At 41.8% G+C, this 22,184-nt stretch overlaps 1 protein-coding gene across 1 annotated transcript in view; it reads right to left on the bottom strand.

The window, feature by feature from the left end:
- NACC2 (NACC family member 2) overlaps window positions 1-22,184 on the bottom strand; it is a 130,392-nt gene that overhangs the window by 87,810 nt on the left and 20,398 nt on the right. The window lies entirely within an intron of this gene.

The raw sequence follows: 22,184 nt of genomic DNA, 5'->3' as shown, positions 1-22,184 counted from the left end.
TAGCATTTTCACAGGATCTCATAAATAAGAAGTGGAAAAATACCTGCTAAGCTCAGGTTTCAGAGTGGCAGCCGTGTCAGTCTGTATCCGCAAAAACAAAAGGAGGACTTGTGGCACCTTAGAGACTACCAAATTTATTTGAGCATAAGCTTTCGCGAGCTACAGTAGCTGATGAAGTGAGCTGTAGCCTGCTGAGCTCAGCTAGTCAATTCCCCTAGCCGGTACAGAATTGTTTTCATGGTGTATGCTTAAGTATTTTCTACAGTCCAGTTTTAAATGTCCTAGGCGATGAGGCTTCTACCATGTTTCTTGGAATATTGGACCACAGTCTAATAAGGTTATTCTGTTTGAAAATGCCTTCCTGTATCGAGCCTGAATTTTCCTTTGCTCAAGTTCATGTCATTGCTCCTAGATCTACCCCTTGGACTGCACATAAGTTATCTATAATAAGTGAAGCTTTTTGCTGATTCAGGATTTGTTTTATTTTTTTTTAAATATCCAGAATAATATTCTGAACCAAAACTTGTAAATGTTCTCAGTGATTTTTTATCCTGCACTTAAAACATTACTTCACTAAGGCTCCAATTCTGCAAATGCTTAGGGACATGCTTAACTGAGTAGCCCCCTTGACACATGCATAAAGTAATACATATCCATAAATGTTTATGATATCAAGGCCTAATTAATGTTTTTTCTTTTTTTCTTTCTTTAATTTAAAATATTTCTGAATCTTTTTATCTAAAAGTGTGAAATCCTGCTGACAGCTACATCACAAGATTTTCAAATTCTTAATTGCCCATCTCTCTCAAAAAAGAGAAATTTTTTCAAAATATTAATTTCAAGGAAGAACTACAAGAATCAGCAAAGGGATGGGAATATTTCATATTATAAGAACATTCCCTTTATTATCTTGGCCAGATGAAGCTGGCTGTCAGAACTCAATTATGATCTCAAGGCTACGATAAAGAAAATTACTAAATCTTAAAAAAACAAACAAACAAAAACCAACCTCCCCAACCCTACGTGTTTACAATAACTAAAGAGAACATTTTCTGTGTAACTCTTTGTCTTAGCCTCATCTTTTAAAAGAAAATTTTTGATTGTTAGAGGTTCCTATCAGTGTAATCCAAGCAAAAGATTATTGTTTCCTTGTACCTTCCTGTCTATAACTACTGGTTGTCTCTTGTCTTAAACTCAGATTGTCAGATCTTTGAGGCAGACACAATCTTTTTGTTCTGTGTTTGTACAGTGGGGTCCTGATCAGTGTTCCCTCCAACTTTTCCCATCCATGTGTGGAATGAATTTTGTATGTGCACCTATATGGAGGTGATGTGTGACACATCACCTCCATATAGGTGCACATAGCAAAATTCATATGGCGGGCATGGGGCCCAGGGGTTTGGAGTGTGGGAGGGGGCTGGGATGCAGGGGGTGATGGCTCTGGCTGGGGGTGCGGGCTCTGGGGCGGGACCGGGATTGAGGGGTTTAGGGCTGTGGCAGAGTGTTGGGGTGTGGTGGGGTGAGAGCTCTGGGGTTGGGCCAGGGATGAGGGGCTCAGGGTTGGGGCAGAGGATTGGGGTTGGGGGGAGGACTCTGGCTGGGGTGCAGGGTCTAGGGTGGGGGGAGGAGTTTGGGGTGCAGACTGCCCTGGGGCTGTGATGGGGAGAGAGAACTGCCCCCAGCTCTCTCTCCCAGCAGCAGCACCTGGGCTGGGGGGGGGGAGGGGCGCCTCTCCCTACCGCAGCAGCTCCGGGGCTAGGGCCACAGGATAGGTGCTTTTCCCACGGCCGCAGCAAGTCCAGGCCGGGGCTGGGTTAGGATCAGGGGAGAGGCATTTCTCCCATGGCTGCGGTAGATCCGGGCCAGGCTGGATTGGGGCCGGGGGAGGGGGGCGTGGATTGGGGCCATGGCTGGGCTGGGGCTGGGGGAGAGGAATCTCTCCCCACCGCAGCCCTGAGTGCCTGCATGGCACTTAATAGGCTGCTGCACAGCTTAGAGGGAACTTAGGTCCTGGTCTATGGCTAGGGCTTCCTAGGCGCTACTGCAAAACAAATAAGTGACAACAACAAAGGGCCAAATGCATTCACTTTCCCCATGCTGTTGAAGTCAATGGGATCACACTGGTGAGTAAATTCAGTAGAATTTGGCTCAGAAATGGTACTATGGAAAAGATCTATAATCTATCCCTATACATGGCTCCAATGTACACAACTTCCGCATTAGATCTACTGCATCGCTGAATGCCATTATGGAGTCTGAACAAGCATGTGGCCACTATGCCTGTGGCTCTGCCATTCATTTACACCTATGGGACAATGCAAACAATGTGATTTTCAGCACTTATCAGTCTTATTTTTACCTTTCATTACAGATTGCCACTTACAACTTCTTGGTGTTTATTCTCTGTGGACTGTACAATCACACAACCCAGTCCTGTAAACACTTATTAATTTGGGCCCCAATTTGGCAAAATTTTCTGAATATGCTTAGCTTTGCACACTTGAGAGGGGACTACTCACATGCATGTTTTGCAATAACAGGACCTTTGTTAGTTCCGTTGACTTGCATCAGTAGGGGTTACTCACAGGAGTCAGAATTTGTAAGATTTGCTCTCTATTAGAGTCTGGTAAATAACCCTAAATCACATTGTGAAATAACTCTAAAGCAATTAAAAAAGAGGGAGGTATGCATGATATAACATACTCTGTAACATGCAAAGAGTGCCTTCCGGCAGAGACAAGCTTAGTACAAAGGAAAGATCCTTTCTGAGTTATAGAATTCCTGCTCCCATTAAAGTGAATGGTAGTTTTGCCATTGGCAAAGACCCTGATAGATAAATTGTCTACAAATCCTTAAGGTCTAGGTTTCAGTCTTAAGTGAGGATGCCCCTCCCCCCCCCCGACCCCCAAAGTGGGCAAAAATCAGCAGAGTTATACCTGTACAAATCCATTGGGACGTCAATTGTTGTTGTTTCTGTGGGGCTGGACAAGGTGTAAATCAATATAGCAGTTAGCCCAGTGAACATAGCCACCAGATGTAGGACTCTGCTCATCCTACAAGTCAGCTATGACTTTATCTTTCCATAACATTTGCCCAGGCATACATATCTTTTAAGTGTTATATAAATAAGCAAAATTCTCCAGGTCATAGGACTGCTTTAAACTAGCCCATACTAAGGCCACGTCTACACTACAAAATTATGTCAACTTAATTTACATCAGCATAGAGCCACTGTACTTATTAAATCGCTTGTGTGTGTGTGTGCACACCTAGAATCATAGAAGATTAGGATTGGAAGAGACCTCAGGAGGTCATCTAGTCCATCCCCCTGCTCAAAGCAGGACCAACCCCAACTAAAGCATCCCAGCCAGGGCTTTGTCAAGCCAGACCTTAAAAACCTCTAAGGATGGAGATTCCACCACTTCCCTAGGTAACCCATTCCAGTGCTTCACCACCCTCCAAGTGAAATAGTTTTTCCTAATATCCAACCAAGACCGCTGTCATCTGCCACCACTGAAAACAACCTAGCGCCATCCTCTTTGGAATCCCCCTTCACATAGTTGAAGGCAGCTATCAAATCCCCCCTCACTCTTCTCTCAGCCTCTCCTCATAAGTCATGTGCCCCAGCCCCCTAATAATTTTTGTTGCCCTCCGCTGGACTCTCTCCAATTTGTCCACATCCTTTCTGTAGTGGGGGGCCCAAAACTGGATGCAATACTCCAAATGTGGCCTTACAGTGCTGAATAGAGGGGAATAATCACGTCCCTTGATCTGCTGGCAATGCTCCGACTAATGCAGCCCAATATGTCGTTAGCCTTCTTGGCAACAAGGGCACACTGTTGACTCATATCCAGCTTCTCGTCCACTGTAATCCCCAGGTCCTTTTATGCAGAACTGCCACTTAGCCAGTCAGTCCCCAGCCTGTAGCGGTGCATGGGATTCTTCCATCCTAAGTGCAGGACTCTGCACTTGTCCTTGTTGAACCTCATCAAATTTCTTTTAGCTGAATCCTCCAGTTTATCTAGGTCACTCTGGACCCTATCCCTACCCTCCAGCATATCTACCTCTCCCCCCATCTTAGTGTCATCTGCGAACTTGCTAAGGGTGCAATCCATCCCATCATCCAGATCATTAATGAAGATGTTGAACAAAACCGGCTTCAGGACTGACCCCTGGGGCACTTCGCTTGATACCGGCTGCCAACTAGATATCGAGCCATTGATCACTACCCATTGAGCCCGACAGTCTAACCAGCTCTCTATCCACCTTATAGTCCATTCATCCAATCCATGCTTTTTTAACTTGCTGGCAAGGATACTGTGGGAGACTGTATCAAAAGCTTTGCTAAAGTCAAGACATATCTCATCCACTGCTTTCCCCATATTCACAGAGCCAGTTATCTCATCATAGAAGGCAATCAGGTTGGTCAGGCATGACTTGCCCTTGGTGAATCCATGTTGACTGTTCCTGATCACCTTCCTCTCCTCCAAGTGCTTCAAAATGGATTCCTTGAGGACCTGCTCCATGATTTTTCTAGGTTTCAGAGTAGCAGCCATGTTAGTCTGTATTCGCAAAAAGAAAAGGAGTACTTGTGGCACCTTAGAGACTAAGGAATTTATTTGAGCATAAGCTTTCATGAGCTTTTCTAGGGACTGAGGTGAGGCTGACCAGTCTGTAGTTCCCTGGATTCTCCTTCTTCCCCTTTTTAAAGATGGGCACTATATTTGCCTTTTTCCAATCGTCTGGGACCTCCCCTGATTGCCACGAGTTTTCAAAGATAATGTCCAATGGCTCTGCAATCACATCAGCCAACTCCCTCAGCACCCTCAGATGCATTAGATCTGGCCCCAGGGACTTGTGAACGTCCAGCTTTTCTAAATAGTCCATAACCTGTTCTTTCACCACTGAGGGCTGCTCACCTCCTCCCCATACTGTGCTGCCCAGTGCAACAGTCTGGGAGCTGACCTTGTCTGTGAAGACTGAGGCAAAAAAAGCATCGAGTACTTCAGTTTTTTCCACATCATCTGTCATTAGGTTGCCTCCCCCATTCAGCAAGGGTCCCACACTTTCCCTGATCTTTTTGTTGCTAACATATCTGTAGAAACCCTTCTTGTTACCCTTCACATCTCTTGCTAGCTGCAACTCCAATTGTGCTTTGGCCTTCCTGATTACAACCCTGCATGCTCGAGCAATATTTTTATACTCCTCCTTAGTCATCTGTCCAAGTTTCCACTTCTTGTAAGCTTCTTTTTTGTATTTAAGCTCACCGAAGATTTCTCTGTTAAGCCAAGCTCCTTGTGTCAGCGGTGCGCGTCTTCACCAGAAGCGCTTGTTTCAATTGCATTGTCAGTGTGGGGCATTGTGGTATGGCTCCTGAAAGCCAGTAACAGTTGACATAAGCAATGCAGTATCTACACTGACACTGTGTCGACCTAATTACATCAACCATGACTCTACGCAGCTTGAGAAGGTGGTGTGACTAAATCAGCATAAAAAGGCACTTACGTTAAATTTAAGTGAAGACTTTTCCACAGCTAGGTCGATGCAAGGCAGCTTATGTCAACCTAACTGTGCAGCGTAGATCAGGCCTAAAATATGTAATTTATTTTCCATCTATGTAGCAACTCTAACAAAGCTAATAGTTCATAAAATAGTTGTAAGAAAGACAGAGGTTACCAATCATGGGTGAAATCCTCATCCTATTGAAGTCAATGGGAGTTTTGTCACTGATTTCAGCAGAGCCAGAATTTAACTCCATATTTTAAAATATTTAGATTTGCTTCCCTATATTACTAAAACTGAAAGAATTTTAAAATCAACAAGCTTTCTTTTGTGAATAATGTGAACAGGTTTTGGCCAAAAGTATTATGATTACAATGAGTTCCAAATGTAAATACACATGTAAATAAAGTATAATCCTTCCTCCCACCCCATTTTGCATATGAGATCATGTTAAAGCATTTGTTCACCTGGAAGTTTCTTTTCTTTCTCTCTCTTGTTTTTAAACCTTTACAGTTTTGATGCTGCTTTAAAGACTGCAGAAAAAATATTTTTTAAATCAACATTTGATGTTTCAGAAGGGCTTAGGGCTAAGGAATTTCATTAACACCCAACACTTTAAAAAACAGTGTCAGGCAAGGATAAACACACTTTCTTTGGCATGCAAGATAAAACTGTTGTTGTATTTTTAAAAGGTACATGGGAAGTATGCCCTAGAATCTTGTTCTGAGATAAGACAGTTAGTGGAATGTTGCTTCTGTGCATTGCCTTCAAAATATAAGAATATTTTGTCCTCCCATAATACATTCCATTCAAGGATCTCAATATGTATGAATACATTATTAATCATAATAATTTATTATTATTATTATTAATGTACTCATACAACACCCCTGTGAGGTAAATATTATCCCCATTTTACTGATGAAGAAACTGAGGCACCGATGACTAATTCCTCTGCCTTTTACCCTGGCAAAGAAGCTGAGCTTAATGCAAGGAGGGTTGGCCAGTGGTACAAGGGGATGAATTCTTGAGAAAGCTTCCACCACTTCTGCTGGGGAAGGGTGGGTGAGTGGATGGATTGCAAGTGAGTGGATGGATTGCAAGGTGGGTGGGTGGGTGGATGGATAGCAGCAGATCCACTAGCCCTGCTCACTTGTGGGGGGTCATACAGGAATCCCTTGTGGAGCTATGCTCCATGGCAAAAAGGAGGTGTGGTCTACCTGTAGAGGATCCACAAATAACACCCCTTTGCCCGCAAGCAATAGAGCTACATCAGTCTGCTACATCATACCTCTGAGCTGCAGAGGTGGGGAAATGCAACAATATGCATTTAAACACAGCTAAATGTAAATATCTACTCCTCGGAACAAAGAATGTAGACCTTACTTACAGGATGTGAGACTCTCTCCTGGGAAGCAGTGACTTTTAAAAAGATTTGGGGGTTGTGATCGATAATCAGTGAACATGAGCTCTCAGTGTGATGCTGTGGCCAAAAGAGCTAATGTGATCCTGGAATGCATAAACAGGGGAATCTCAAGTAAGAATAGAGAAATTAATTTTACTTTTATATTTGGCACTGGTGCAACTGCTGCTGGAATACTGTGTCCAGTTCTGGTGTCCACAATTCAAGAAGGATGTTGATAACTTGGAGAGGGTTCATAGAAGAGCCACAAGAATCCTTAATGGATTAAAACCCCTGCCTTTTAGTGATATACTCAAAGGCAGCAGCGTATTAACCCCTAGGCCGACAAGGCCTAGGCCTAAGGCTGCAAAATTGCAGGGGCGGCAAATTTATAATAGCAGCCAGAGGCTGCTTCCCCCGGGCCGGTTCGCGCCCTCCACCCCGGCCCCGCCCCCTCCCTTCCCCTATTGGTCCCCTTCCCCAAATCTCCACCCAGCCCCCGCCCCGCCTCCTCTCCTGAGTGCGCCGCATTCCCCCCTCTTCCACCTCCTTCGCGAACCTGTTTCACACACGAGCACTGGCAGAGAGTGGGGAGAGCAGGGCCTGGCAGCACGCTCAGGGGAGGAGGTGGAGGCGGAGCGGGGCGGGGAGCAGGGAGCTGCTGGTCAGGGGGCGGCAAAATCATTAATCCACCACTGCTCAAAGGGTATGTCTACACTGCAATTAGACACCTGCAGCTGGCCCGTGCCAGCTGACTCAGGCTTGTAGGCTGTGAGGTTGTTTAATTGCAGTACAGATATTTTGGCTCTGGCTGCAGTGCAAGCTCTGGGACCCTCCCACCTCACAGGGTCCTAGAGCCCCGACTTCAGTCTGAGCCTGGAAATCTACATTGCAATTAAATAGCCCCACAACCCAAGCCTGAATCACCCAGCATGCGCCAGCCACAAGTTTTAATTGCAGTGTGAACATACCCAAAGAACTCAATCTATTTAGCTTAACAAGGAGAAGGACTTGATTACAGTCTATAAATATCTACATGGGGAACAAATATTTAGTAATATGTTCTTCAATCCAGTAGAGAAAGATATAACATGATCCAGTGGTTGGAAGTTGAAGCTAGACAAATTCAGATGGGAAATAAGGAGTAAATTTTTAACAGTGAGAGTAATTAACCATTAGAACAATTTACTAAGGGTGGTGGTGATTCTCCATCATTGACAATTTTTAAATCAAGGTTGGATGTTTTTCTAAAAGATCTGCTCTAGGAATTATTTTGGGGAAATTCCATGTGGCCTGTGTTACACAGGAGGTCAAATAGATTATCACAATGGTCCATTCTGACCTCTGAATCTATTAATTAATGAAGAGGTTTTGCCCCAAAGAAATTAAGGATCTGACTTTCAGAGGTGCTGAGCTACTTGCATCTTACCCTGACAAAACAAAACTGTAAGTGCTCCCAACTCTGATAATCAAGCCCTAAAGGCCAGATTTTCAGAAGAGCTCAGCTCCTGTTTAGGCACCAGAATAAGTGGCTGTATTTTCAACAGAACTCAGCATCTGCTGTGTTGAGCTCCTTTGAAAATCTGGTCACAAGTATCACGATGGGATGTGCTAGGATCTGAGCACTCTTGAAAATTGGGTCCTTATTTAGGTGCCTAAATGGGAGCCTTTGAAAGCCTGGCCCCAACTGTCAGTGCTCAGCACTGGAACATCTGGTCCTACATGACTTGCCCAAGGTCTCACAGAAGTCTACTGGGAACAAAAACAAGCTCTCCTGACTCCCAGTCCTGTGCTTCAAGAACAAAAAAAAATCTTAATTCCAGTCAACCCTGGACATTTTAATAATCTTTTATGGCTGACAAAGAAACATTCCATAAGTAAAAAGAAAAGGAGGACTTGTGGCACCTTAGAGACTAACTCTAAGGTGCCACGAGTCCTCCTTTTCTTTTTGCAGATACAGACTAACACGGGTGCTACTCTGATTCCTTAAGTACTGTTTGACATTTCAGAATGGCTCCAAGGCTGGAGAAAACATGGTTATTTACTGCTGCGCTGAACTTAATGCAAAAGATTGATTCAGAGACTAGAGGAAACAAAATAGGCAACATTTTCTGTAATGTCCACAAAGTGACCCAGGGCAGAAGAAAAATATTTTCTTTCTTTCTTTCTCTTTCTTGGTTGCCTTTGTTTGTTTGTTTTTAATCTAGCATTTCAAACTGAGCAATGGTTTGAAGGCTGAAGAAATTTGATAAAATACCCAACATTTACATTCTTGCAGTGGAAAAGCTAACTTTTCTCATCTCAGCAAAAAGACCGTCCATGTCCCAAGGATCTTACACTCTAAGTATATAGAGACCAGCTGTGAAGTTCAGATCTGGGTCCAAACTTTGGGTCTATAGATCTGGGAGTTCAGATCTGGAACTCTGGTTCAGTTCTTTGTCTAAATTCTCGTGAATATTAACACCATAGTAGAAGGGAAGAAGTGTTTTAAATGAATTAAAGGGGATATAAGGAATAATGACCTGAGACTGGTTTAACTTACTTAAAGGGAAACTTTGATAGACGTTGACAGCACTTCTAACTGTGAGGTTGACTAGACAGTGAAATAGGGTGACCAGATAGCAAGGGTGAAAAATCGGGACAGAGGGTGGGGGTGAGGGGGTAATTGGCACCTATATAAGACAAAGCCCCAAATATCGGGACTGTCCCTATAAAATCGGGACATCTGGTTACACTACAGTGGAATGACTGTCCAAGGAACGTAACTGAAGCACCATCCCTTAGTGTTCACGAGGAGACTTATAGATTCAATGTACAGTACATTCTTACCCTTGGTACCTGGTCTTAGCAAGGGATAGACACCAAAATTCCAGCTTGCAAGTATCCTGTGGAGTAGATATTGCTGTACTACTGGAAAATATTCTACTAGGAGCATTCCAGAACTGTTAATGATATGCTATGACCCAAGTGAATAATGATGTTAAGGAAGTATTTGAAGGCATGGTTTTAACAGTACGAAGATGTGTCTTTTTAGCAAATTGGTAAAGTAAGGAGGCCTACAAGTTCTCCTCAGTCCTTATATTTTAGGAGGTTCAGTCATGATGATCTCTTTCATCTATTAGCAAGTCACATGGTATATCAGCACTCTACTTTTCTCTAGAAACTGTGCAATTGTGAGAAATGTGTTGTGAAGTCTGAAGTATGGCTCCAGGCTACCAAAGTAGTTAGGGAACAGAACGCTATAAGAAAGGCAAGGTGTCTGTCAGAATAATTTAATGTTTCATAAGCAATTCTTCAGAAGAATTTGGAAGACGGACTAATTGCCAAGTTAGGACACATTTTTCTACTTGGAATCTAAATTCTCCCTGAAAGTAGTTAAAATATTGCTTCCTTAGCTTGATATACATGTCACAGGATTGCTGTCCCTTTAAGGGGAGCTGGGCCCAGCCTCGTTTCTGACAGATCAGCTACCTCCTAGCTGAGACTACTCAGCTGGGGATCAGGTAATTATCAAAGCCAACAAGTAAAGCCACTGGGGGAGAAAGCTTCAGGGAGCAGGAAAGTTCTTCCAGGAGACCTTATGGAAAAGCTATAGGCAGCACATTGACTCCTGTGGCAAGCCCTGGAACAGAGTGTGACTCCAAGGCAAGTGGCCTGCAGAGTGGAAACCTATAGGGAATAGAGAGGCTCCTGCAGAAGACCCCCGTTTAAGGGGATGGGCAACTGATGTGCTGTACTAGTTTTATATGGAAGAAATAAATGTGAAGATCTGAGGTAAAGGATCTGAACCAGATTTTGAGTGTAGTGTCAGTCCTTCCTAGGCTGGAGAAACAGGTCAGCAGCCGACAATGTGTAGCCAAGGTTGGTATTGAGCTGTAATGCAATCTGGCAAGGAAAGAAAATTACCCCTAAGATAAACCTTTATGTTGATGGAACATTTAATTAGTGCTGCATAATAATAACTGGTATTCATATAAAAAGTGGAGAGGCCATCTCATCTATGTTATGGCCATGTACAATTAATTAGGATCAGTGCCCCATCAGCAGCAAATGAGATAGCGGAGTATTTATTAGAAACCCTCCGGAAGGGAACTGAGACATGGAGGTTAAATGACGTACCCACAATCTCCACAGTGATCATATATCTTATCAGCTAGTCTTTTGCCTCTGTTCTATCAGACCATCTTGTGATATCTTCATTTCACTTCCCATTCTGGAATTTCATTCTCCTCCCATTAGGGAGACTTTCTAACAAGGACACCACTGGAAAAGCTTTAACCCTGCTGTGGTCAATCTGTCTTGGATCACAGAAGGTCTAGTTCCAGTCCAGAAATGTTTTTTTGTTTTTGTGGGGGGTTTGGTCAGCCTTTCAGAATTCCCCCAGGAGGTCCAAGATTCAGAATTGGCACTATGATGGTATCTCAGTTCTTTGAGCCAGACCAAAACCTTAGAACATAAGAATGGCCATAGTGGGTCAGACCAATGGTACATCTAGCCCAGTATCCTGTCTTCCAACAGTGGCCAATGCCAGGTGTCCCAAAAGGAATAAACAGAACAGGTAATCATCAAGTGATCCATCCCCTGCCACCCATTCCTAGCTTCTGACAAACAGAGGCTAGGGACACTCCTATGGAGATAACCCCCATTTCAACAGACTTGTAACATGAGTAAATTGCTATTATCAGACGCAATCAGCCACAATAGGAAGCTAAATGGAATATAAACGTCTTTTTTTTTTTAAACAAATCATCTCCAGTGAAGGCCTGAAAGTCAAAATCATACTAATGTTTAGTAAAATCCTGAAGTATTTACTCAATCAAAATTCCACAAAATGCAGTGGGGATTTTTACATAAGGAGGCCTTTTATTTGCAGTCTCTAATGTTTTTTATGTCAGTTAAAACAGCATATAAGATTAAAAATATCATCTCTCATTAGATTTTGGTGCAAAAGCCCCAGTGATACTAATCTTTGGCCTGGTCCAGCTAATTAGTACTAAATTTGAAAATGAAAAGCACCAAGAGTCAAATTCTACCATCCTTACTTCCTAAGTAACACCTTATTCCATGCAAATCTCTACTGATTTTCAATAAAACTACTCACAAAATAACATACTACACAGCAGGAGTATGGGTGATAGAATCTGGTCTAATAATGAATAAGCATTAATTGTTAATGAGTCAAGTCCTGAAGTCCTTACAATAGAAGTGTGTGAGCCTTAGTGCATGACTGCATGCAAAGTTTCACCAGTTTAAATTTAATTTAAGTTAAACTTACATTTAGTTAAACTGGTGCAAAAGGAAGTCTTAGATGCTCTTATTTTGTTTCACATTAAATTGACTAGGAACAGATTTATGAAACCACAATTAAACTGAAAGTAAGTGTCCATAGAGAGGTTTGCACTGGTTTAACTAAACTAGTGCAAGTTTTTGTTTAGACAGGCCTTAGTTAATGTTTGTAAAATGCTTTGGGATCCTTGGATGAGAACTACTGTAGAAAGGCAGTGGAAATAAATAATACCTTGCACATCTCCCATGAAATGGAAATGTGGGGTTAATCTGGGTGGCTTCATTCAGCCAGCAAAATGAATAATGTTGGCAGTTTAGAAAAGTTGTTTATTACATAATTTGATGCAGACTTTGAAACAATAAACAAAATCCCTAAGGAAATATGTTCATTTTGATTATGTGAATTCACATTACAATGACCAGGCAATGATTCTCAACAATTTCAGCTTTTACTGCATTAGGTTGTAATTAAGATCATACATTTCTAAGAGTTTTGGGATTTTGAAACTCAGATATGTAGCATTACATGGGCATGTAATTGGGCAGTTTCTGAACCTTTGATTTGCGCAAGCTCAGGTAAGACTTTTATGGGGGGGTTTAGGCATTGACTGAGATGAGAATATTTACCATAGTCACTCAATCAGAACTTTTAAAAAAAATCTCAGGGGTTCTTCTGCTATTACATCCAATTATCTTGATACACTAGGACCCCTAAAGCCATCACTCATCTAAGCTTTTTCCTACTTGGGGTAATAGTTCTCCTGTACCTCAAAAGAGACCACTTCATAAATAGTGCTCAGTCTCTCCCTGCTGATTCTTTTCAACCCTTTACCATCCTGTGATTTAGATGCATGGAAGCATGGTTACAAAGCCTTATTTCAGGCAGCTCAAGTCACCTTTAAAGAGGCAATTAGCTATAGATTTCCCAGAGAGCTGTAAGCTACCCACAGGGTTTTTGAAGAATATATTTCCTTCTCCCCCTTCAGATCCCCCATCTAGTACTTCTACTGTGTATTCTTTTGAAACTAGCCATTCAAATACTATCAACTCTATAGCTGGAGTGTCTTCAGCTAGAGGGTGTGAATTCTGTCCATCGGCTCTGTCATAACCATACAGCTAAGGGTAGCATAAAATCCCTCCTTTACCTGTCAAGGGTTAAGAAGCTCAAATAACCTGGTTGGCACCTGACCAAAAGGACCAATAAGGGGAGAAGAAGATACTTTCAAATCTGTGGGGGAAGGTTTTTGGTTTGGGCTTTTGTGTTCTCTCCGGAGACAAAGAGAGAGACCAAGCAAGTAATCCAGCTCCTACTGAATGATACATCTAAACTTACAGGAATAGTAAGTAATAGCAAGGCAATGCTTTAGAGTATCTTTTGTTTTAGCTTGTGCTAAAGAGGGAGGTTTATCCCTGTTTGTTGTAACTTTGAAGTTTTGCCTACAGGGGAATCCTCTGTGTTTTAAATCTTATTATCCTGTAAAATTACCTTCCATCCTGATTTTACAGAGGTGCTTCTTTTAATTTTTTTATTATAAAGTTCTGTTCTGATTGGTTTTTAGTGTCCTAAAAACCCAAGGGTCTGGTCTGTGCTCACCTGGTTTACCTATTTGGTTGGTAGATTATTCTCAAGTCTCCCCAGGAAAGGGGGTAAAGAGGCTTGGGGGGATATTTTAGGGAAACAGGAACTCCAAGTGGTCCTTTTCCTGAATCTTTGTCTAACTCACTTGGTGGTGGCAGCAGTACTCATCCAAGGACAAGGAAGGATTTGTGCCTTGCGGAAGTTTTTAACCTAAGCTGGTAGAAATAAGCTTAGGGGGTCTTTCATGCAGGTCCCCACATCTGTACCCCAGAGTTAAGAGTGGGGAGGGAACCCTGACAGGCTCCAATACTGGACAATAATATAAATGGGGTTCTCAAACGTAGCAAGCTCTCCTGTTCTTAAGGACAGAAGAAACCATGGGAGAGGTGTGTGTCAGTGTGACTGTGTGTGCATGTGTTCATTTCAGTTGTAATTTACCTTGATATTCCAGTCTTGGTGACAACAATGTTAAGTGCCACCAGCACATGCGAATGTAAAATACCTGAAAGGAAGCCACACACTTAATTTTTCCACTCTTATCACATAAATTAAAGACTGAAATAATCAGACCCTCTGTTACCCTTTAACTTTATTGAGCTTCATTAAAAGAACATTGTTCAGAACATCTGACAACAGCGATTTACTGCATCATCAGATGATAGAAGAATGATACATGCTTTGATCATTTCATTCCCAGGGTAAGTACTGGAGGTGAAAAGTGGTAACCTTGAATTCCCTGAAGTGTTGAACAGGTAAGACTATTTCTTACACTAAATGAAGGGGACACTGTCAGAGTGTAAGGGACCATGCTGTAGGAGGTTTGACCTCGTGGTCCCAGATGGGCTGGCAGCCACACATCAAGGATGACCATAAGATGGGAGTCAGTGAGCAAGGATCAGAGCAATCGCTAGAGCAGAGATCAATAAGCCAGAGTCAAGGCAGGGTCAGAGATCAGAGGTAGTTCCAAGCTGGAATCAGGAGGCAACAGCCAGGGTCAGAGTTGGATGGGATCAGAGACTGGAGATCAAAAGCCAAAGTGTGGGCTGAAGTCACAGCAAGCCAGAAGTCTATTTGACTGTCCAGACAACTTCCTGGGCCATCCTCCAGGGTGATCATGAGCGAATCAGAGGGCCACAATGTACTGTCACTCTGGATTCCTTTGGGCAGAACTTCCTACGGCTCCTAATTTTCACTGTCCTCCCTGGATGTAGCGCTGCATGCCCTCCAAGTAGTAATGTGGGAATACCAGCTGTCCCAGGCTCCACAGACCCAAGTTCCAGTCCCAAGGATCCTTACACAGAGTTGCAGTGAGTGATGTCTGGTGATTACAGGAATAGCCTGTGGATCAGGACTCCTGACTTCTTTGACAACTCTGCTACTGGTTCATTGTGTGACCTTAAATAAGTCTCTTGACCTCTCTGGTCTTCAGTTTACACCTCTGTAAAACAGAGATAGTAATACTTCCTATTGTGAGGCTTAATTAGTCAATGGGTCAGATTCAGACCTGATTTAAGCATGTGCAAGTCCATTTATTCCAATGGACACAATTCAAAGAACAACAAGCTTCTGTCCAAGTTAATCAGTTTCAACAGGGCATATCTAGCCTAACCAGTCTTTACATGGGGGAGAAATATTTGTTTAAAACCAAGCATTCTTTCTCTGTTTCATAAATAGCTGCAAAAAGCCAGGGAAACAGAAAGTCTGATCCCATAAGGTAAAGAATGCCTCCAAGAGACCTGAAGAAGAGCTCTGTGTAAGCTTGAAAGTTTGTCTCTTTCCCTAACAGAAGTGATCCAATGCAAGATATTATATCACCCACCTCATCTCTCCAAAAGCACCCTCAATTCCCACTGACTTTATGGGAGGCTGAGGGTGCTCAGCAATTCACAAGAGCAGGCCAAATGGCTATATTTTAGTAGAGAGACAACCGGTGCAAAGAAATGATCAGTGGAAAAAGGAGTGTCTTCCCTATATTTGCATAATGATACAGGTAGTTGGCTTTCCGCAGGGGCCGGCTCTCGCTTCTGCAGCTCTTTGCGGCTCTGCTCGGAAGCATTAACAAAGACAATCATATTCATTAAGGAGGCATTTATGCATAGAGATATCTGAGGGAACTGACAGGGTTACATTGTTCCGTTTTGAAAAACGGACAGTACAATCAATTCACATTCCTGTTCTGTCTGTACTCTGATAAACAATGTATTTTGCAAAAAGCCACATTTAATTAACATTTGGATCTGACACAGACCCTCTAATGTTCAGAAAATAACAAGTGCAGCCAGTCATTTCATTGCTGGTGTTTTTATTCAGCTGTTGTGCTCCAAGACCACCTATTAGGCTGAGACAACGTCCCTTCTGCCTAACTTCCTGTTTCAGTGTCCCATTGAAATCATAAGGGAAGGTTGTGGTATGCCAAGCACATTGAAACAACACTAGAGGTGCACTGAACACAAAAAGACAGCATGATCTCTAGAGGAATGAACCTGAGTCTGGGAGCCAGGAAATTCCTAACTCCTATCTGGTTAGTTTTCATGTAGTTTTGGGAAAGTGATTTGCTTTTCTGCCTCAGTTTTCCTCGAGTTTCTTAGAGGAGGAGTATTGTGAGAATTTGTTAACATTTGTACGGTGCGCTAAAGATATAAAAGGCTAAGAATTAATATTAGTAGCAGTAAAGACTTGGTTCAAGCTAATGTGTCTTCAAATTAGAAGCACCCAAATACAATTCCAAAGAAGCTATTCTAGATGCATGGAATGGACCCTACTATATAAGAAATTCAGTGTTGAGAGTTTTCTCCTGAGTCCTATTCCTTTGTAAAAGTGGGATCCCATCAAGCGTATAACAAATCCAGTCAACCCTCTATTGACTTTAGCATCTTTGATAAAAACATTCTAAGAATGCTCTTCTATTTGGGAACAATATAAGATCCATCCTAATCTCCATCGCTACAGTATCTGAGCACCCCAAAAAAGAACGATCAGAATGTACAGCAGTCTCTTTAAAATACTACTTTCTCAGGCAGGCTAAAAGTGTTTTTCCCAATACAGTAAAACCAATAAGACCAGATGTATGTGGCACACACAATACCAGCCAAAGTTTTGCTCATTTTTAAAGTCAAATTATTTGTTTCTTTCAACAAGCTGAAAACAAGAGGAAAATAAAAAGGAAATCTTGAGTATTTTGACTTTTTTTTTTTTTAAAGATTCATTTTGATTTCCCCCTCGTGGCCTTGTACTTTGTCCAAGAAAAAAATAGCCCTTTTCAGAGAAAAACTGTCATATCAAAGTCATCTCAGAAAAAAACATTTAGCTCAAATCAGACTCACTCTTCCTATTTGGTTTTATGGGACTGAGGGATTTTGAATGCACTGGTCAAGATCAGAGGAAGATATGAAGGATAACATTTCTTTTTAAAAGTTGATTCAAATACCCTTAAAAGAAAAGGTTTCTAAAGGGATCCCTGACACACATAACTTTAGCTTCCAACCTTGCTGCCTTCAAAGTCAAGGAAAAGCTCTCATTGATTTCAATATGAGCAGGGGCATGCTTTTAATTATTTAGGGCCATATCCTCAGCCGATTAGTGGCACAACTCCACTGTAGGCTGTAGCCAAAGGTATTATGCATATTTACACTAGCGTCCTGATTATGACGTTGTTACAATAACATTTTTGGATAATATTATAAACCATGAGCAAGTCCAAAGAAATGCATGGAGTTATGCCAGTGAAAGGACACTTAGGCCCATTTATTTTCAAGAAAATGCTACCCCTTTCCTACTATGTAACAGCTTTGATAGCAATGCAAGTTCTCCTTTAGTGCCCATGTTGTTGTAGGGCAGATTTTTAGCCAAGTAGTCCCTGGAATCATTGCAGATCAATTCATTGTAGCTGAGCAAATCCTTAACACCTGGCAGCTCCACAGTGTTACATGCTCCTAGTAAGGATGGAACGTGCATGTCATAGCTGTGGATAGTTAGGAATTAGAGTACCAGTTAATGCACCGAAAAGCAGACAAAAACCATACTGTGATTTACCCAGAAACGGTTCAATAAACATTAGATCTGATGGCATTCACTGCTTTTTCATAGTGCGCTCGATTACTGCTCCAGTTATTGCTCAGATGACATCATTCCTGGCAGAGGAATTGATTGATTTGTTAATGAATATTCATATGGTATTTCAGCCACAAGTAGGCATTAATATTCTAAGAAAGAGGAATGAAACGTACATCCTAATTTAATGAATGATTGTAAATATGTATCTGATGGATAACATGACCATAAACATTTAAAAAGACATCCATAGTCACTTTTGATGCTTTTATTAGAAACAAAGAAAAAAAGAAACTGGATGCAAAAAGAGAGTAAAATTTGGAACTGAAAAAGATAGGAATTTGCTACTCCTACATGCACCAATGACTGGCGATTTTGCCTTCCCGGTCACTGCACAACTAGAATCTTCTGTGGTTAAGGCACAGGGCTGGGAACTAGGACATCTGAATTTTATTCCCAGCTCTGCCAAGGACTTCCTGTGTGACCTTAGGCAAGTCATTTAGTTATTTATTTTTATTACAATAGCACCTAGAGACCCTACCTGACATATGGAGCCCATTGTGCTCAGCATTGTACAACTACATAGGAAGGGATGGCCTCTGCCCTGAAGAGCTAACAATGTAAATAGACAAGACAGACGAAGGGTGGAGCACAGGAAATATGCTTATCCATCCAAGTGGTCTGTGGCAGAGCCAGGAATTACATCCAGGTGTCCTATGTCCCAAGCTAAAGCCTTAACCACCCAGTCATCCTTCCCCATCTGTAAAATGAGGATAACAATACCTATTTCAAATGGGATGTTGTGAGATTCAATTCAATAATAACTGAGGATGAAGCATTTTGAGATCCTTCAGTGGAAGACACTGTACCCATATTAATTATTATTTTATTTATTTTATTATTAATTATTAATATATATTATATATCGTGCTTTTGGCTGAACCTACATGAAACCAAATCCCGTGGTTCAGATTTGCAATGCTGGGAAAGGAATTTAGCCACACAACCCCTAAATGAAATTGACAGGCGCTTGCATTGAAAATCTCAACCTATCTATATTTTTTCTCTTTTCATTTTCAAAGTCCATTGATTGCTATTTGAATGTACTGAATTCACAGCTGCAGAACAAGCTTCCCATACCTACACATGCAAATGGCTCCACCAATGGGCTGCTTTCCTGACGTGGAAGGCTAGTTTGGCCTTTGCCATCCACTCAATGCTTGTCCTATCTGCTGACTCAGCAAGGGTATTTAATCTATTCTATCCTCCAGAGAGCGCTGTCATGTTCAATACATTCCACTGTATTATGAATTCAAGGCTTGTAGTCCCCAACTGTACATATATTTGTCAGATATTCCTAAGATATCTTCCTGTTCTGTAGCACTGATCCTTGGCTTTGTGAGGGTAGCAGTTAAACTAAGATAATGGGCCTGATTCTCCTCTCACTTGCACTAGCAAAAGGCCTCAATTCAGACAAGCACTAAAGCACTGAGTTAAGTGTATCCCAATTCAGGAAATCATTTAAACACTTGCTTAACTCTGATCCATTCAAGTCAATGAAGTTACACTTGTGAGAGACATTCATGCCCAATGGCTTTCTGTTGTGCTGGGAAGAAGGTTAACCCTTTCACTGACAAATATTCAATGTGCCCCATGGCCACAAAAGAAGAAAAACTAATTTAATATCCCATAGTCATCTTAACCTTTTAAGATAGACAAACACTTATGTTAAAATCCATTATTAGGGACTAAAGGAGCATGAATTTGTTCCACTTTGCCGTTCCCATCAAATCAACTTGTTCTTGTTATGATCTGACTGCACGCATTGCTGTTTCATTTGCACCGCAAGGACATCTTAGTGTGTGAAAATCTTTAAAACAAAATGGCCAAGGAAAATGAACAAGTTCCCCCTTGGAGGAGTAGCCCTTGTTTGCACATTCAGATGCATGGAACCGAGTTTGATGATAAAAATATATACAAAGTTATGCTTGGTATGGAACAAGCAGGCAGCAGCCACCAAAGACTTCATAACATCCAGTATTTGGCTTGCTCCCAAAATAAAATATATAAAAAAAATACCAATTGGCATCTCTGCAGATTGAAGCAAGTTTTCTCTCTGTGGCAAATGCTGAATAAACATTTAAATACTGAGCCATCCCCTACTTACTCCCCTGGAACATGTGCTACAAGGGACACAAAAGATGCTTAAGGTCACAAATGCATCAATATCAAATTGTGAATGAGCCCTCGAATTCCCGCACCCCCCCCCGCCCCGAATCATAGAATACCAGGGTTGGAAGGGACCTCATCTAGTCCAACCCCCTGGCTCTTGGGTTTAGCAGGCCAATGCTCAAACCACTGAACTATCCCTCACCCTCAGTCTCCTCAGTAACTTCCTTATATTGTGCCAAACAATAAAGGGGAGGGGAAGCTGGGAGCTTTACTTTTCATTCCTCCATGGTGGGGAACCAGGGCTGATTCTTGAAGGTTTGGGTCACACCTTCCTTTTTATTATATCTTGACTTTGGTCTCCACAGTGGAATAGTATTTGTGTACACCAAAGCTGAATTCAACCCTGTGGGTTCACACTTTTCACAGCAAAACCATTTCCCCACTGAAGGCCCAGTGTATGTGCAGCAGATTATCCAGTCCCTTAGATGTCTCCCAATAAAGTTTCCATCTCAGATTAAAGAGTCTTTCTAACGTTTTTGTCCAGCCCTTCCAGCATCCATTTGCGGGAGTGTATAAAGGACAGCACCACGGACTTTTCTGCCCCAAACCCATGAAGAATCACCAGGGTGCACTGAAATACTGTGCCATTGGTGAAGTCAGTGGAAGTTTGTCCTGGATAAAAATGGAGTAAGGACTCCAAGATTTGGCCCAATATATATATATATTTTTATGCTATATACCGACGAAAAGAGATGGCTATGAATAGATGCATGCTGTAATCTGACCTTGTGAGCAGTTTACAAATGTGTTAGTCATTTTCCAGAGAACAACCAGTTTTGTTGGAGAGAAACAGAGGATTAAATCCTGGGTTCACTGAAGTCTGAGTGAGTTTTGCCATTGACTTCAAACGGAACTAGGATTTCATCCATAGGCTCTACAAGTCTCACTTTCCACCTCTGCTTTTGGTTGGTACCTGTGCGCTTTCCTACAGCAGGGGTCGAAGTATAGACCTGATCTCACTTCCACTGACATCAGCAGGAGTTTTGCCATAAACGTCAATGGGAGCAGGATAGGCCCCATATAATGTGAAGGTGTATATATGCTGCAATTGCTAGGTACAATGGGGTGAAATATAGGTTTAGGATAAAGATAATGATGGATCCTTTAAGGGCCCGAGTGTGAGGCTACGGTCTCCTGCTGTGAGGTTTCATGTATCTTTGATATTGGAATAAATGATTGTGATACCATATTTGAGGGGCAGCATTACGCTTTTTTTAAATAGTTTTAGAAGCTCGGAAATGAAATTCCATTTTGTACTGATTTCGTTCTTTTGCTTTTGGCAAATAACAAGGAAGCCCCTGCCCACCCAATTGCAAATTCCTCCCCTTGCTGAGCAAATAATTTGTAACAAATCATTTATTTTATGAACTTCACCTCTTTTTTGGATGGCCGCAAACAGATTGCGATTTTCTCCAATTTATTAATTTTTGGCAAAATTTTCATAAAAATGTCTTTACTCCTTGAGAGCAATTTACTCAGTAGGAACATTCCCAAAAAGAGCAGGAAATCTGAAGGGAAGATTTGTGGGAAGATCTGTGGTTCATTTCATTAACATGTACAACCTTGGCATCCTTCCTCAGGAAAAAAAGAAAAGGAGTACTTGTGGCACCTTAGAGACTAACAAATGTAAAAACTTAAAATTTAAAAAGGAAAAACTCTCACTGGAGCCAATGGGAGATTCGTCTGAGTAAGAACTAGGCAATGACTTCAGTATTTGTCTCCAGTGGTTTATGTGGTATCTATCAAGGCTAGTTCAGTTCAACTATTTACTCGCCTCTACTTATCCACTCTGAATCACCCCAACTTCTCCCCTGTTCCCTTCACCAACAAATGTCTTGTCTGAAAGGACTTTTCTGAGGATTTAAGAGTAGCACCATGACGTTTATAATCGAAGGAAGGTTACATGTTAAATCATTGAGAGGCCATAAGACACTAGGCAAACTCTGAGATAAGGCCTTGTTTACATCCAGAAGTTGCATTGGTTTGACTTATGCCTTCTCTACTCAAGAAAGCTGCACTAGTTTAAGTTAAAATGGTTTTTAAATCAATTTAGTTAGTTAATAACCCCTGGATGGATGTTTTTATTTTGGTTTAAGAGGGGCTTATTCTGGTTTATTTTAAATTGACGGGTCA

This window comes from Caretta caretta, chromosome 16 (genome assembly GCF_965140235.1).
Source record: "Caretta caretta isolate rCarCar2 chromosome 16, rCarCar1.hap1, whole genome shotgun sequence".
NCBI classification, from domain to species: domain Eukaryota; kingdom Metazoa; phylum Chordata; order Testudines; family Cheloniidae; genus Caretta; species Caretta caretta.
This window is presented reverse-complemented; position numbering and strand designations above follow the sequence as displayed.